This window comes from Sphaerodactylus townsendi, linkage group LG07, assembly GCF_021028975.2.
Source record: "Sphaerodactylus townsendi isolate TG3544 linkage group LG07, MPM_Stown_v2.3, whole genome shotgun sequence".
NCBI lineage: Eukaryota > Metazoa > Chordata > Lepidosauria > Squamata > Sphaerodactylidae > Sphaerodactylus > Sphaerodactylus townsendi.
This window is the reverse complement of record NC_059431.1, coordinates 51908458-51924552: the sequence shown is the minus strand read 5'-3', so window position 1 is coordinate 51924552 and position 16095 is coordinate 51908458.

Sequence of the window (16095 nt, the reverse complement as noted above, 5' to 3'; positions counted from 1 at the left end):
TCTCCTGACGTTTCGCCTGCATCTGTGGCTGGCATCTTCAGAGGATCAAATGTAGTATCTTACATTTATCTATGTTGAAACTCATTTTGTTTGTTTTGGCCCAGCTGTCTAATCTGTAGGCTTGGTGATTCAGATGCAATGAATCACCTATGCGGGCCAAATTCAGGCCCATTCAGCTGCATTTGGACAATACCAAGTCCGAATACATCTTGCCTGAGTCAGAGCCAATCCAAATAGAAGGTATTCAGATCATCTTGTCCATATTCGGGCTTCAGTGCGTGTGCGGCTTGAAAAAGAAAAGGAAAAAACCTCTGAGATTCCCCTTCAGAGCCACTGCAGGCAGCTTGCAAAACCCGGAGATTTCCCTCCCCTGCCTCTTCTGCACTCAACTTGCAAAAGAACAGAGATTTCCCTCTCCTCTGGCTGGCAAAAGGACAGACAAGCAAACCAGAGATTTTTCCCTCCCCAGCCACCACACGCAGCTTACAAAATAAAAACAAACCTGAGATTTCCCTTCCCTGCCTATGCTACACTGGGCTTGCAAAAGGACAAACGAGATTTCCCTCTCACCTGGCTTGCAAAAGGACAAACAGAAAACCTGGAGATTTCCCACTTCCCTGGCTTGCAAAAGGTCTGGATAAAATAAGGATCTAAACAGATCCTCCTGAATTCATATGATTTTTGAATTATAATGAAAAGAAACAACCATGAAACTATAAAGCATGTCATACTCTACAGGCAGCACCAAAGCAATCACACATCACATGCTCCCTGGCGCACCAGTGGTGCAAAAATTTGTTTGAAAAACAGGGATGATCAAGGATCCTCAGGATTTTGGCACTAAGTCACCCCAAAACCACCATCAGATCACAGCTCAAGTCCTTAGCCACATGTCTGACCAAAAAAATCACACAGCACATGCTCCCTGGAGCACCAATGGAGCAAAAACCTGCCTGCAAAACAGGGATGTTCAAGGATCCTCAGGATTTTGGCACTAAGTCACCTCAAAACCACCATCACATCACAGCTCAAGCCCTTAGCCACATGTATGACCACAATCATCATGCAGCACATTCTTTGTGGTGCACCAGTGGCACAACAACCTGCTTGGAAAAAAAAGGATCCTCAGCGATCCCCCACCTAAATCAACCAGTTGAATCTGTGTACACAGCTTGCCACCAAGAACAATCATCTACTGTTTTGCAGACTGCCATAGTTCCAAATGTTGCATCTGAAGCACTGTTTCTAATTAATCCTCTGGCTTTTAGCAAATTTGCCTTGAACTCGCATGTTAAGTCTATTACCACAGATTCTACCACAGAAAAATGCATCGGGACATCAGGGGCTAGCTGCCAGTGCAGACATGGTTCTGAAGCCTGTTCTTCTGTGCTTGTTGACACAGTATTTAGCAGCCATGTTGATTCTTGAACATCAGTTTGTCTGAGGCCAATTAAAGGTGGTTTCTGACATCCAACAATGTCATTATGTCCCGAATCGGTCTCTGCGTTCGGCAGAGGCCAATCTACTGGTGATCCCTGGCCCCTCAATGATACGGCTGGCCTCCACCCGGGCCAGAGCCTTTACAGCTCTGGCCCCTGCCTGGTGGAACGCTCTCCCACCAACTGTCCGGGCCCTAGGGGATCTTGCTGAGTTCTGCAGGGCCTGCAAGACTGAGCTGTTCCACTGGGCTTTTGGGGAGACTAGCTGTTGTTAGGGGCCCCCTCCCTCCCTCCCGCCTCTTTTCATCTTTTTCTTGTAACATCCTGTAGATCCTACCACCCCTTCCCCTTTGGGTTTTTTTTAAGGGAACTGATAGCAGGCGCCATCTTGACTGAGTTAATTAATTAATTAATGCTGCATTTTAAATGGGGTAGGGTTTATTTTTATTAGAGCCGTCTTAACTTATATTTATGGTATTTTAATCTGATATTGTGCTCTATTTGTATGTTGTTCACCGCCCTGAGCCCTCCGGGGGAGGGCGGTCTATAAACCCAATTAATAATAATAATAATAATAATAATAATAATAATAATAATAATAATAATAATAATAATAATAATAATAATAATAATAATAATAATAATAATAATAATAATAATAATAATAATAATAATAAACCAAATGCCAACATTTGTAAATTATTCTCTTAATATGAGAGGTATTGGCTGTATATTGCAGAGGCCATTTAATATGTGGTTCAGGAGTTTTAATTCTGTATTGGAGGAGTTGGTGGCGAGTTAAGTGCTCTATTCTGTGCCATGCTTGTTTCAAAACCCTTTTAGGATATCCTCTGCTATAACAATTTTGCAGCACTTGTTTTGCTTCTATATGAAAAATATCAATCTCAGAAGCATTCCTTTTGGCTCTTACCAGTTGACTAAAAGGAAGATTATTAGTTTTGAAACAAGCGTGTCGCAGAATAGAGTACTTACCTTGCCACTAACTCCTCCAATACAGAAATATTAAGAATATTTAGGAGTATTTAAGAGTATACTCCTCCATATTAAGAGTATAATTTACAAATATTGGCATTTGGTTAATGACATTGTTGGATGTCAGAAACCACCTTTGATTGGCCTCAGACGAACTAATAATATTAAACAAAGACTCATACAATCTGATTTACAGAATAAAATTCTACCAAAACCACCCTTGCAAGGACACTTCAAGTGTGGGCATTGTAGTATGTGCAGCCAGGCAATTAACACTAAGTTCATTCAGGATCTGAATAGTCCACGCACCTGGCCCATACAGCATTTTTCTAACTGTAACACCACCCAGTGTGTTTACATGCTGATATGTAAATATAATATGATTTATATAGGCATGACCTTAAGAGTTTTAAAGACCAGGTTGTTGGAGCACGTTAGTAACATCAGAATTAAGAAGGAGTAAGCACCCCTTGTGAATCATTTTATCTCAATGAATCATACTGAGAGAGATTTTCAGTTCTTAGTGTTATATAAATATAGACCCTCAATGGACAAAAATGTAGATGTCAAACATTTATTACTTAGACAGGAAGCCAGATGGATATTTATACCCAAAAGCCACATAAAAGGCTGGAATAAGGATTTAGATTTATCATGCTACCTATAATAGAAAATACATAGAACTTTAATTCATTCACACAGAACCTAGATACAACAGGTGTTTCACATTAGCCAGGTTCTTCATTAACTTGACTCAGCAAACCTGACACAAGACTGAGAAAAAGCCTTTGGGAACCCACAAAGTGATGAAAGAGGATGTAAGTTGTCTATACAATGCAATCATTGCAAATGACTTATATAATAACATGTTTAAGAATGTTATATGGCAACATTAGAATATTGATAGGGGTATGGGTGTACCTTCAAGCTTTAAACATGTTACTATGAACTTATACAGCTCTAGAAAGATATGTACTAAAATACAGGATGGGTTATATAGCATATTATGAATTAATGACAATACTGTTTTGATGATTAGAACCCTGTACAGCTAGTCCTTGAATACAATAGGAGTCATGTAGCTTATCTATATATATAAAAAGCTAACAGTGTTTTTGTTGATGATAGTATAGCTCAGTAACTGCTGGGCCAATTCCTCTGAAAATTCCCAGCCACTATAGTCAGCCAGGCGAGAGTGTTTTTAGATGTTCACATCCCTGAAATTTCACACCTGGCCCAGGTAAAACGCCTTTTTCCTGGCACTCCCTGGTGAAGGACATGCAGCTGCCTCAGTGTAACTGTCACCCTTAGAATGTTCATGCTGATTAGAATGTTCACTCCGACGGCCAGATATGAGCAGTGGAAACAGTACATAGGCAGTAACTCGAGTGGAAGTGAAACACATACACACACATACACACGAGGGAGAGGGAAGGGAGGGAGAGGTGGCATGCAAGGGAAGAGAGGGAGGGAGAGGAAAGGGACGGAGGGTGAGGCATGCAAGGGAAGAGAAGTGAGAGAGGGGAGACAGTGAGGGGTAGCATGCAAGGTAGGGGAGGCAGGGGGCCCAGCATCTTGATATGACCCACCCCCCCAGCAGAGGAAAAGGGAAGGGAAGGGGGCAGTGGTAGGATTCAAATCATTTAACAACCGGTTCCGGTGGTGGGATTTAAGTTCTTTAACAAGCAGTTGTTTACGAGAGGCATTTTAACAACCGGTTCTGCTGAAGTGGTGCGAACCTGCCTAATCCCACCACTGGAAGGGGGGGAGGGATGGCATGCAAGGGAAGAAAAGTGAGGGAGGGAAGAGAGTGAGGTGTGGCATGCAAGGGAGGGGAGGCAGGGGGCCTAGCATCTTGATATGACCCACCCACCCTAGCGGAGGAAAAGGGAAGGGAGGGAGGGGGAGGAGTGGTATTCAAGGGAAGAGAAGTGAGGGAGGGAAGAGAGTGAAGGGCGACATGCAAGGGATGGGAGGGAGGGGCCAGGCACCCTAGATTCCCTGAATACTGCGGTTACAGTTAAGAAAACCAGGTATGCATTACTCAGGAGTAAGCTCGGTACAGCAACCGTGACATACTTTGAATGGCTGTGTCGCACCCCTCAGAGGGTTTCCTCAGAAGCGACACCCATTGCCACCAACCAAACTTACTCCCAGGTAAAGGATCATGACCAGACACCCTAGATGTGTGGGAGGGCTGCCTTTCCATCCCCTCCCCAAGGAATGAAGGCACACACATCACTGACATCGCACAGCATCAGGCTGCCTGTTTGCATGGGCACGTACTGCTGGCCTCTGCAATTGATTTCCTGCTACTGTTCCTTTCCCATTTCACCACAATAAGCCACAGCAACGCATGGCCGGGCCACGCTAGTTATGAATGAATAACAATACTGTTTTGATTTATCAGAACCCTGTATGGCCAGTCCTTGAATACAATGAGAAATAGTACACTGATGAAGTATTCACGAAAGCACAATCCAAACACGTGGAGCGGTTTGCACTTTTCTCAAAGAGGAAACCGGCAACATCATTACGCCAATTGGAGTGAATGAAATTTATGAATTAAACTGTGCTGTTCTTGTTATGTCGTGAGTAGTCCATTTGACGGGTTATATGCCACACATGAAAATTGTTGGGACGCTATATACGAAGAAGATTTACAAACTATTACTACATTCACGGAATAATGAACTCTTGCAGGTCAACAACAGTTGCCCGATACAGGAGAATGTATGAAATCAATACTTCTCCAGCTTCTGTTTAGACTATTTAGAGGAATTGTATACTTACCTGTTTATAACAACTTGATTTATATTATCTGTACATACATTGTTAAGTATGAATTTTTAGGTCCGTTGATACCAAATAGAAAATTTTCTAACAATTGAGAATTTATTGCGTGTATATTGCTATTGCAGTGAGATATACAAGTCAGTTCAAGAACATCATCTGATGTTCAAGTCAATGGTATCATTGACCCATTAATTGAATCACATGGTAATTTTTTTCCTATGTACACAGCAAATTCTAATATTTCTGGGTTTCATTTCAGACACTGAATCAGCTATTTCAGAGGTTGGGGTAAATTCTTGGTCTAGCTCTATGGTTATACTTCCTTAAGGAATTTAAGTAATCCCTTGGAAAAAATATACATGCATCCTAATAATACACAATGTCTTGAAGTGTGTGGAATGTTCTTCTTTCCTGGCCTGAGCTTATGGGAAAAGGGACAATTATTAAGCAAGAATGTCTCAAGTTCTTTAAAAGTATCATTTGAATCACTGGCCTGAAAAACATAAGCACTAGATTTGGATATTACCACATTTGTTGCAAGTTCCCTTTCTTCATAGGAACCCTAACACCGTTCCCCTTCAAATGTTGTTGACATTTTCCCATAACCTTTTGATTCTCCTCATTGGAATGACTACCTCTGCCTGGGCCACAGAGCACTGGGAGAAACTGCAGGAAAAAACACTTCATATTTCAGGACTATGGCACAATTGTTTTGTTTTTCAGCGTGAAGATTGAGATTTACAATCAAAAATGAAAAAAAGAGAATGAAAAAATCAATCACAGAAAATACAATGTCTATATTAATCTCTTTGGAAGTTTACAGAAATAAATTCTCTGTGCATACTACTGCACAGCTTATATTAGTTTGAGATCTCTCTGCTGATCATTAGCATCAGATATATGTAGGCCTGATTACAAATGAACTGTGCAGGATAAAACAAAAGGGAAAATGTGGCTTTGTTGAAGCAGTAAAATAAGTGTAGCCTGCAAAGATGCCTAGATAAATAAGTACAATTTATTTACCCTGACGCTTTGCTTCTTTCATCTGATTAGAAAAAGAAAAGATGCTGATTTCAAAATGAAATACTTTTATCTTTGCATCTCTGGCAATATAAAACATATCTTTATGATGGCAATAATGCTGAGCAATGATAAAGCCATACAACCCATAATGAATACAAATGAAAGGTAATACTTAGCTAAATAATTTGTGCTCTATAGATGTATGAAACTCTAATTTAAAAACTCAGCAGAACCAAAGGGAATATCAATTGAAATAACCTAAAGCAAAGGGAAAAAAATCAGTTTGATGAATTGGGCTATATTAAAGAGGTTTCACTGCATTTTACCCTTCAGCCACAGAAGAGATAGAACTTTCATGTTAAGGAAGTAATATTTTCATCCTCAGAAAAATGAAAAATTAGAGACTTTTGCTTTATGGGAAAAGTTTGTATTAAGAACAATTGTTGGTTCCTTTAGAGCCAATTTCAACATAAGGGCTTTCATACTAAGCGAAGGAAAAAAGCATCCAAAAGTTCATTTTCCACAGCACTCTGAGGAGTGAAAAGATGAAACACTTACACAGCCCTAGGTATTTCAGTCACTTTTGATTTGGTGACATAAGAGATTGAATTGCCTTTGCTGTTCATCTAACATGACTCATAGAGTAATTAAAAAAAATTGAATGTGATTTTCATATTTAACCCATTTGCATTTTTAAAGTATATCTAAAGAGTCCTTCAATTCCATATTCTATATATATATATAAACCTTTAATGGCATAATTAAAACAGCAACAATATACCAGAAAAATGGCGACCTCAGTGTAATGATACAATCTCCAGTACAGTTATAACCGTTTGCTGATGACAGAGCACAAAAAGTTAGCCAGCGCTTCCAATACACTTGCAGAACCACAATCCAACATCGTTACCACAATTGATAGATTAATATTATCAATGGGGGGGGTTTTAACCACGGGTTTAGATATTTATTCCTGGCTAAACTGTGGAACGGGCAGTGTAATATCACGTGTTGGATTGATTCTTCGTAAGCTGAACTGCAGGGACAAAATCTTTCATTAAAAGGCACTTTCTGTATTCTGCCCTGAGTGGTAGCTGAAGGGAGAATATTGCACCTGGCAAGGGTCAGGGCTCGTCGCAATTTGGGTTCTAAGACCAAATGGAAATACTTGGCCATGGTATAGGGTTTTAATGGTATACCCAAGTGCAAGGGAGAGCAGCGTTTATTAGCCTGCCATCAGGGGACTATACTCGAGATGATACAATCTCTTTTGATAGTCAGCTTTAGCTCATTGGCATTCATTAAAACCAATGCATCCAAGGATAGACCCATTTCATGGATTTTACCAACAAAGGACCACCACTTTCGGTTTTGGCTATGAAAGAAAGAGCCTGGTAAGTAAAGCTTTTGTGACAGTTGTTAAAGCACAATCGTATCCAGAATTGGAAGGTCATGCACCATGCTCTTGTATGGAGTAGATGTTGGCCCACCTCCAAACAGACCGCAGCATATGGGACTGAGTGAGGTAAGCCGAGTATACTATAGAGAAAGCATGACTGAACTCTTTCCATATCGCAGCTCCATGCTTGTATCCACAGTGGGATTCCGTATAGTAATTGCATGGTGATTTTAGCATTAAATGCCTTAATGGCTGCAGGTACAAATTCATGACCTTTGGTGCGAAAATAGCGGACTAATGGCCTTGCAACTAAGTTTGCTTGATTCAATGGCCAATTTCCTTTGGGTAACCCAAGAGGAGTTATAATTAAAGTGGAGACCCAGGTATTTAAAATGTTTGACCTGTTCAAGCTGTTCATTATTTATTGGCCAACTAAATGGTCTCCAAGAACAAGCAAAAACCATTATTTTTGACTTTGCAAAATTAAGCGTCAGGTTATTATGACTACAATATTCAACACAGCGTGCCAGTAAAAGCGTTTCAAGCCAGCTTTTTTATGCGGAGAGTAATATAGCGTCATCAGCATACAAAAGTAAAGGTATGGTCATATGATTCAAAGCAGGGCAGTGCGAGGAATCCTCCATCAAAAAAGGAAGCCAGATCACTTAAAAAAAGATTAAATAGGGTTGGGGCCAAAACACACCCCTGTTTGACACCCCTGTTAATTGGTATATAAGGACTAAGTATACCATCAGGAGAGCATTTGACTTGACAGGTAGTGTCATGATGTAAGGCCATTACTAGTGTAAGTAGCCTTCTGTCAATTCCTAGATTAACAAGTTTTCTCCACAGTAGATCTCTGGAGACAGAGTCAAATGCCCCCTTTAAGTCCAAAAAAGGCCACAAACAGGGATGATTTGCTTCCGCTGGTGTATTTTGTGACGAGAGTCCTAAGGATCAAACAATGATCTAAAGTAGATTTCCCATGTTGAAATCCTATTTGTTCTGGGCCAATGATTTTGTTTTCTGTAATCCATGAAGAGAGTTTATTGTGCAAATATTTCCAATTCCATATTCACTGTCATTGCTTGGTAGTGATTTGTAGTACATGCATTTAATACAAAGGCATTTTTCAACAGCAAGCCAATTTTTTGGGACATGAAACACATTCTTCAGTAGTAAGCCATTTTTTTTTCATAGAGCTTTAATCTACCCCATTGAAATCAATAGCTATTATACTGTTGTTTTAATGGGATAGTACTAGCACTTCCTGTAAATGATTAATGCAACCATTATACATATATATATCTCTGTGTATGCACACACACTCACTCACACACATAGTATGACTCCCAGTTTTGTTAATTTTATTTAAAGGGTACAATGAGACATACAGTATATACCCACGTATAAGTCGAGTTTTTCAGCCCTTTTTTAAGGCTGAAAAATGCCCCCCTCAACTTATATATGGGTCCCACTTACTGGTAATTCTTTTGTGGCATTCCCCTTCTCCCCTCTTTGCTCTCTCCTGCCTTCTTCTCTGCCGGCCCCCTCACTAACTCATTCTTTTTTTCTTTTCCCTGCAGGCTCCGAGGCTTGCCTTGGCTTCAGGGAAGCGGCCTCTCCAGCAGCCTTTCTCTATGATTTTCTTAAAAGGGCAATGCTCCAAAGATTGCTTAAGGCTTAAGCAATCTTTGGAGAATTGCCCTTTTAAGAAAACCAGAGGCAGGCTGCCAGAGAGGTAGCTTCCCTGAAGCCAAGGCAAGCCTCAGAGCCTGTGGGGAAAGGAAAAAAAGAATGAGTTAGTGAGGGGGACTCCGGTGTGCCCGCCTCGCCTCCTTAAAAAGCCTCCTTTCCCCCAGCTGCGACTCCTTTGCCAGTTCAGCGCCCCACCTCCCAATGGACCTTTCCCACCCTCAACTTATACTCCAGTCAATAAGATTTCCCAGTTCTTCCAAGGTAAAATTAGGTGCCTTGACTTATATGCGAGTTGACTTATACGTGAGTATATACCGTAGGTCATTTATGCATGCACTACTTACCCAGCAGCTGACTGCTTCGCAGTGGGGTTTTCCCATTGTTACGAATAACAGTAAAGGATATATTTTTAAGTAGCAATGGAGAAATAACTCAGCTTGGCAGTGTTTTGGGGAGAGTGACTCAGCTTGGCTTGGCAATGCAAGAGGAGGCTTGGCGGGGATCTTTGAGACTATGTATATGGGGAAATTGGCAAGGAGTGTTCCACAGAGTAACACAAAGAGTCCAAATTAAGTTTAAAATGTTTATATAAATTTGGTTTCAAGCAAACATACAGGAAGATATGGAGGCACATACACACAAGTTCCTAGAGATATAAAAAGATGAAAAATTAGGTTTGAATAATAGAAAGGGAATTGGGGAGCAGCAGTATTTATAAGTATCCTGGCATGGATTCGTGATTTTAGATGTGGGGTGGAAGGGGTACATAACACCTTTTTTGTTGTTTGTTTGCATAGGGATTCTACTACTCCTGCAAAGTGTCTCTGGCAAAGCCAAGCCACCATTTTGTTCACTGTCCCCCTGCTTCCTAATTGTTTCTTTGCAGCCTCCATTTGAGGAAGTTACCTGCTACTTTTTCCCCCTGCTGTTTTTAATCTTGCATTAGTTTGGCACTTCTGTTCCCTAAGTTTCAGAAGGTAGCCATGTTGGTCCACACTAGAAGAGCTATATCACCACTAAAACCTTACATAACATCTAATTGATGCTGATTAAAACAATATCATCTTATAATTTATATCATTTTGCATCTTTTATTAAACAACCTTGCAATGACTGCCTGACATTAGTTTTTGTCTTTCATTTTTTCACTGAAAACTCTTTATTGTTGTCTGTAACTGTGTTTCACTAAGGCGGATTCCACATGGGCCAAAAACAGCGGTGTGAAAATGGTGTAAAAGGGTTTAAAATGGTGTAAAAAGTTCACATAGTTTTTGCACCATTTTCACACCATTGTTTTTGGCCCATGCGGAATCCATCTAAGGCAGGCTTCATGCTGGGTGTCAATTGCAGAGGTACTTTAATAAGTCATTAATGCTACTACTATTTAAGGAGTTCCTGAAATAGAAGAATATGGTAGTAAAACTCTGGGGTGTGTGGGAGTTAAGCTGGATGATATGTTTGTTTATGTGTTGTCTTTGGTTCCATTGCTTTGATCAGACTCACAAATCAGCTCCAAAAATGTCTGCTTAAAAGCCATGGAACCAATTTTGCTGACAACCAATGGTATGGGTAGATGAAGAGACTATTGTATGCTCATCCCTTTTGCCAATCCTAAAAAAAACCCAGTAGGAAGTTATTTGCACAAATTTGCAGCTACACATGGAGTTGTCTAGACAGCTCAGTACAGATTCTTCCATGGAATTCCTTCTCTGGGGCTTGTTTCCAAAGGTGATTGACTGGGAGCTTTCACTTCTGATTATTTATAAGGATCCAGATGGAAGGGAGAAATGCTATTGCCTGGAAAATCAAAATCATCATCATAAAAAAGAGAAAGAAGATGCCTGCTGATGATAGTAAGTACCCAAACTCAAAAATTCAAGATGGATTTTTTACAGGGGAGGATCTTGATGCATAAAAATTATGGATTTATGTTACTGTTCTAGAAAAAAACAAGGTAACATAAAGCAATAATTTTCATATTTTGGGGGGTCCAAGAACTTTGGCATGCACACTTCTAGAGTCTCAACACTAAGTTTGAGAGTGAAATCTGAAAAATATTCACCCTGATCCCTTGTACGTGGCTCTCTATGTGTGCTTCAGTCTGTTCTAATCCCTTCATAGTTTCAAACAAAATGCCTGATGTTGTCAGAACTGGAAGCATGACCCAATCTGGCACTGAACTTAAAAAGAAAACTGTGCTTGCACTGCAGCCCTGAATGCTGGCTTTGGAGAAGTCAAATACAATGCAAGACAGAGAGGGTTGCCTTACATTTACATACAATCTAAAGTTATGCCCAGTTAAAAATCTATTTGGTAAATAACATTTTTAGGAGTGGTCATCTTACAGGATTGCCTTCCTTATGAGCAAATATGGTGTGTGTTATTCTTACAGGAATTGATCCAGAAAGGTACTGGAAGGTCTTATATATGGATCAGCCGGTAACAGAGTAAGTCTTTGAATAATAGGTCAGAAAAAAAGAAATAATTAATGATTGCTGATCGACACTGCAGAACAAACCTTACCTGCAGACTTGGCAATGCCTAAATGCCTTTTCAAGTCTAGAAAGACCTTCATGGGGGCTGTAAATTTAGGCCTGGAGAAAAATGGAAGGATGTTGATTTTAAAATTTTCATTGTACTTAATTAAACTATTTCCATTCAACTCTCTGTTTGGTTTCTCTTTCAGTGAATTGCTACCTGCCCTCAGCCATCAGAATATAATGGAATAGAAATTTCAGTACTATGATTCCAGTAATATGATTTTGTGTTGCGGAAAACTTTTGATTATACAGTCATTCTGTACACAATCATATATATCAATAATTGAATATATGCTCTAGTCCACTCATTTTTCTTCTTTATTGTTATCAAGGACTCATTTTCCTCCTGTTTCCATATTCTGTAATAGGACTTTTCAAACTCAAAATCTTGTCAATGATGGATACTGTGGAAATACATAATATTTTCTATTTTAAGAAGACAGCTTCTTGTCAAGCTGCCTAGCAGCAAGTGATGTGTCTTATATGCATAGTTAGACTGCATGCAAATCCTCCAGCTGTGTTTATTAGTAGGTAGCAGTTTGTTATATTGTAAAGGTGCCAGCCTGTATTATGACTGGAGTCTTCGATGTAAGAATAAAATGATTGGTTTTAAAACTGGGAAACTCTTAGGTGGTATCTTATGGTGCATTTTATTTTTAAACTGTTTAAATGTATTTTCCCTAAAAATTCTCACAAATGCGTTAAACGATACTGTTTACTTATATGCGTGCTGATATGTGACGTCTCACTTGCCCCAATAACATAAACACAATTCTCTTTGGAACAAAATTGGGCCATAGCCCTCTTTATTGAACACAACGTAGGAAGCTGGGTGAGCGTAAGGGGCACATCCTAGCCGCTGGGCAACACCCCTGCTGAACCTGGCATCATCCCCAATCCCTAGGGGATGTTACTAGGTGCCACCTGAGCGAGTGCCCATTATGTGACACCCCTTCCTGCCCTCCAGCTCCACTACAGCTTCCTAAGCCCCAAGCCACTGCATAAGTGTGTGCCATAAAGCGTGTAACCAAACATCCATGCCCCATTCATACAGGTGCATGCTGTCAGGGCGAAAGTACGCTGCTTGATACTGGGATATTTTAGTCTGTGGGATAACCTCTCCACCCAACTCCCATACCACCTAGGCTGCAGCCTTGCAAACTTTCCTCCTAGCCTGGTCAACCCTCTCTGGGTTCCTCACATCCCACCATGTCTGCCTTCTCAGCAGGCAGCACCAAAACCATTTTGCCTGTGGCAGCTGCCGATGAAGTTCCTGCAAGTCTTCAGTCATCCGGTGAGATAGCATCACACCCTTTTGCTCTGGGATATTGTTCTCCCCCAGCTGGATGACTATGTCTTGGGGAGAGCTGCCTTGTAGATCGTGGGCAGCAAAGTGTCCCATTTCATACCCCGATGGCCAAGCTAACAATTGCAACAATGTCCTCCAGACTGAGGTTCAAACTCCATCCTGACCTTGCAGCATACTGACTGGTCCAGTGCACAATACTGTATCCAACAATGCATACACAGGTCTTGCGGCCCAGCAAAGCTAAAGAAAACAAATCACAGCATATGGCCTCACATATGCCCTGAATGCTAGTGAACGCCATCGACCAATGGCCTGAATTTGGTCTGGGGAGAAACCCTGTTATGCTGCTGTTCCTATATGAAAGGAATGTGGTCCAAATTCCCCAGTGGGCAAACCCAAGGCTCCTACGCACTGCTGCATCACCAAGGCAAACTGGAACTGAGATGATGGTCCCCCATCCTGGTTGATAAGGGATTGCCAGTTGAAGGGCCAAATATGCTAGAGTTGTAGCAACCAGGCATGGGGACCCTGCAGGGGCTGCTGCCAAATAAATTTGGGTTCCCTGACAAAACTGGTCCATTTAGATATACAGACCACCCCCCCTACTGATATATTGGAAAATTGTATGGCCCTTGACCCCGTGGATGTTTTGGAAAGCGCCACCAATAAGCTGCACCTGAAGGCACCAAAAAGGGCCAATTTAAATGCTGCCCGAAAAAGCGCCCCTTCAAACGTGGATGAGCAGATCAAAGAAGACACAGCCAGTTAAGATTGTACTAATTCCTTGATGATGGGCCGACAACAGTCCTGAGGTGATGGAGCTTATTGGTGCCATCCTGTTACAGCCCTGGCACCAAAAAAGATGTAGTTGGGTCAGAGATCCCCAACATCCTACAATAAAAGACAAGGGCTGCCAAGTGAACATGCATGGTTCTTGGAGCAAAATCCTGCGCCAAATCAAGTGGGCCAAATACTGAAGAAGGAAACCTTCAGGGATCGCCTGGTCTGCTGCCAAGCCTCAGGGTAAGGCAAAGTCCAGGAAGGCACCCACTGCTCCTTCATGGAGTAGCAGGTGGCTGGCGCTAAGGACTGGAGGACACCGTCTGCAATAATTTGATGCCAAGGTTCCACAACTGCTCTGGGAATGTGTCTGGCTGCTGATTGGCCCTGGGCGCAAAGGAGCAGAAATGGTCCACATGGCGGTGAGGCAAAGCATCAGCAATGCTGTTGGTGATCCCTTGAAGAAAAACAGCCTTTAAAAGATATTATTGACCAGGCATGATGGGACTATACCATACCACACCCTCTGGTATTTTTACTCAAATTGAAGTTATAGCATGATCAAAAATGAACATTTATTTTCCATGTGTGCTGTCCTGACAAAATCTTTTTGTAAAAAAAATCCTCAAGTTACTTCATTTTATATACTTCACATCAAAATGCTAATGCAAATATAACTGAAGGAGTATTCCTATTCATACATGAAGAACTTAATTAGAGACCTCTCGCTTGCTTGATTTCTCAATATCTGTTTTGCGTTATTCTCAGAATGTTGTCTTTTCTAATAACCCTTTTCTGCTCTTTTGTCTCTTTTACATTCGCTGGATGTCTCAGTCCAAACAAGCTTCAGCCACTCTCATTATTGGCTGGTGAAATGATTCCTTAGTCTCCCTGATAAGACAACATCATCAGCATACCTGAGATTACAGCATCTGCTTCCCCTCATTTAAATTCCACCATTGTAACCACCCAGATCAATATGCATTCCCATTTCAGGGTAAATTCAAACAGATGCAGGGCCACCAACCCACTATGTCTTCCTTTTTTCCAGCGGCTAAATCACTTTGTGGTTCTCTTTTAAAGCTGGAACTGTTACATCCATATGGCATTAAAAACAGAACAGCAGGCGACAATATTTTAAAAATAATAAGATACAGATTGTTTTAGGGATTCTGTGGTATCTCTCCAAGGTTTAAACACAGGTGGTGGTTTTATATCCTTCTTCCTTTTTCCATAATTAATATCATATGTTTTTTAAAATCATGTATTTTTCATAAGCATAGAATTGTCAATGATAACATTTGTTTCTAAGTTGGCCAAGGACTGTTATTGAGTAATGTTTACTAAAATAGTTTTACAGTGCTTTTCTGAAATGTTAACAATCACAGTTTTATCACATCCTTTCTCCAAGGAGCTGAGGATAGTATGCAGACTTCTCTACCTTTCCATTTTATTTTCACAACAATCTATGACCCAGGTGAGTTTGGGAAACTGTAAGCCAAGTGAGCTATCCAGTGGGCTTTATGACCATAAGGATTTATCTCTCAAAACAATTCAAAGTAGTATCTCAGCCAGTGTGGTGTAGTAGTTAAGAGCAGATGAACTTTAATTTGGAGAACCAGGTTTGATACCCCACTCCTCCACATGAGCAGTGAACTCTTATCTAGTGAACAAGTTTTGTTTCTGCACTCCTAAATTCCTGCTGGGTGACCGTGAGCTAATCTTAGCCCCACCAAAGTCACAAGGTTTCGTGGGGAGAAAAAGGGAAAGGAGTTTGTAAACTCTTTGAGTCACCTTGTAGGAGAGAAAGAAGGGTATAAATCCAAGCTCTTCCCAGCTGTTCTTCAGTGAAGATGATACATTAAAATATATACAAGACATGCCAAACATAGTTGTAGCATTTCAGAGAGCTAAAGCATATCCAAGGTGAACCTTAAACACATCAAAAGCAATAAAAACCAAGGGGAATTATAAAAGGGCTCAAAATGTAAACAAAGTAGGGTACTTTGTTCCCTTGGGGAAGTAGTTTCCCACCCCAGAACAAATGGAAAAGATGTTTCCATGAAATGTTGTAGAAGGCACTTCCTATGGTGTTAGTAGACAGAACAGGGCCTCTAC